General features: G+C 36.6%; 1 pseudogene across 1 annotated transcript; it reads left to right on the top strand.

Moving 5' to 3' along the window:
* Positions 1 to 250: 250 nt before the first annotated feature.
* LOC308494670 (large ribosomal subunit protein uL23-like) lies at positions 251 to 720 on the top strand (annotated as a pseudogene). Its single transcript has one exon. The product of its transcript is annotated as a large ribosomal subunit protein uL23-like (transcript).
* The last annotated feature ends 1,812 nt before the right edge of the window (positions 721 to 2,532 follow it).

The raw sequence follows: 2,532 nt of genomic DNA, 5'->3' as shown, positions 1-2,532 counted from the left end.
TACTCAATGGGGAAAAGCTATAATAAAAGTATTCCCCTTAAGATCAGGAACACAACAAGGATGCCCACTTTCACCACTTTTATTCAACCTAGTACTGGATGTTCTAGCCACAGCAATCAGACAGGAAAAGAAATAAAAGGCATCCAAATGGGAAAGGAGGAAGTAAAATTATCATTATTTCAGATGACAATACTATATAGTGAGAGAGAACCCCAAAGATCCCACCAAAGATCTATCACTTTTCACGAAGATGACGCCAAAAGCAAAGAAGGAAGCCCCTGCCCCCCCAAAGCCAAAGCCAAAGCAAAGTCTTTGAAGGCAAAGAAAGCAGTCCTAAAAGGCTTCCACAGCCACAAAAAAAGGAAGATCCGGACATCACCCACCTTCCGAAGGCCCAAGACACTGTGGCTCCGAATACAGCCTAAATATCCTTGGAAGAGCACTCCCAGGAGAAAGAAGCTTGACCACTGTGCCATCATCAAATTCCCCCTAACTACCTAGTCAGCCATGAAGAAGATAGAAGACAACAATACACTTGTGTTCATTGTGGATGTCAAGGCCAACAAGCACAAGATCAAACAGGCTGTGAAGAAGCTCTATGACATTGCCGTGGCCAAGGTCAACACCCTGATCAGGCCTGATGGAGAGAAGAAGGCATATGTTCGACTGGCTCCTAACTACAATGCTTTGGATGTTGCCAACAAAATTGGGATCATCTAAACTGAGTCCAGCTGGCTAATTCTAAATACAAAACTTTTTCACTGTATATTTGTCTCTTTATGTTGATTTCTGGTTGTGCTGGGGGGAGGCCATACTTTGGTATACTTGTACACAATAAACAACAGGGTTAACGCAAAAAAAAAATCTATTAGAACTGATAGATACATTTGGTCAAGTAGCAGAATACAAAATTAATATTCAGGAATCAGTTGCATTTTTATATACTAATAAACTATAAGAAAGAGAAATTAAGAAAACAATCCCATTTACAACTGCATTAAAAAAATACTTAGGAATAAATTTAACCAAGGAAGTAAAAGACCTGTACTCAGAAAATTGTAACAAACTGAAGAGAGAATTTAAAGAAGATACAAATAAATGGAAACATATACCATGCTCATGGATAAGAAGGATTAATATAGTTAAAATGTCCATACTAACTGAATAAATAAGCAAAGTAAACAAAAATAGTCTCAGAGAAATAGAGAAAAAACTGATGGTTGCTAGATGGGGTGGGTGGGGATGAGGGAGAAGGAGAGGGGATTAGAAAGCACAAATTGGTAACCACAATATTGCCATGAGGATATGAAAGACAGTTTGGGGAATCAATGTTCTGAAGATCAATGATCTTGTAGGGTGTCAGATGGGCACATGTCTTATTAGGGAGACCAGTTCAGGGACGGTGTAGGTGGCTGATCACTGCACTGTACACCTGAAGCTGAAGCTGAATGATATTGTATGCCAACTATAATTACATATATATGTATGTATATGTATGTATGTATGTATTTATGGGATATAGAGTTCAGCATAGGGAATAAAGTCAATGGAATTGTAATAGATATGAACGATGTCAGGGGGGCAGTAGATTCGGGGGGGTTGTCACTTTGCGGGGATGAAATGTCTGGCTATTGCATTGTTTTGTGCACCTGAAACTAATTTTTTTAAAAAGGAAGGAGAAACAAATGTCCTACTAGCCAAAACAATATATAGACTCAACACAATCCCTATCAAAACACAAATGACAATTTTCACAGAACTAGAACAAATAATCCTAAAATTTATATGGAACATGAAAGACCCCAAATACCCATGGCAATCCTGAGAAAAAAGAACAAAGCTGGAGGTATCATGGTGCCTGATATCAAATTACACTACAAGGTCATAGTAATCAAAACAGCATGATACTGGCATAAAAGAGACACATAGATTGATGGAACAGAATAGAGAGCCCAGAAATAAATCCATGCCTATATGGTCATTTAATCTATGACAAAGAAACTGAGAATTTACATTGAGGTAAAGACAGTCTGTTTAATAAATGATGGTGGGAAAATTGCATACATGCAAAAAAATGAAACTTCTTATACTATATACAAGAACAAACTCAAAATATATTAAAGACATAAATGTAAGACCCGAAACCATAAAACTCCTAAAAAAAATATAGGAAGTAAACTTTCAGACATTATCCTTAGTAATGTTTTCACTGATATATCTCCTCGGGCAAGGGAAACAAAAGAAAAAAATTAACAAATAGGACTACATGAAACTAAAATGTTTTTTCACAGCAAAGGAAACCATCAACAAAATGAAAAGACATCCTATTGAATGGGAGAAGATATTTGCCAATGATATATTTGATAAGGGGTTAATATCCTAAATTTGTTTTAAAAAAAAACTCATACAACTCAACAAACACACCACACAAAACAAACAAACAAACAAACAAAACCCCATACAATCCAATTAAAAAATGGGCAGAGGACCTGAATAGACATTTCTCCAAAGAGGACATACAGATGGCCAATA

Source organism: Rhinolophus hipposideros (genome assembly GCF_964194185.1).
Source record: "Rhinolophus hipposideros genome assembly, chromosome: X".
Lineage (NCBI taxonomy): Eukaryota > Metazoa > Chordata > Mammalia > Chiroptera > Rhinolophidae > Rhinolophus > Rhinolophus hipposideros.
The sequence above is the reverse complement of the archived record's forward strand: the minus strand, read 5'-3'. Positions and strand labels throughout refer to the sequence as shown.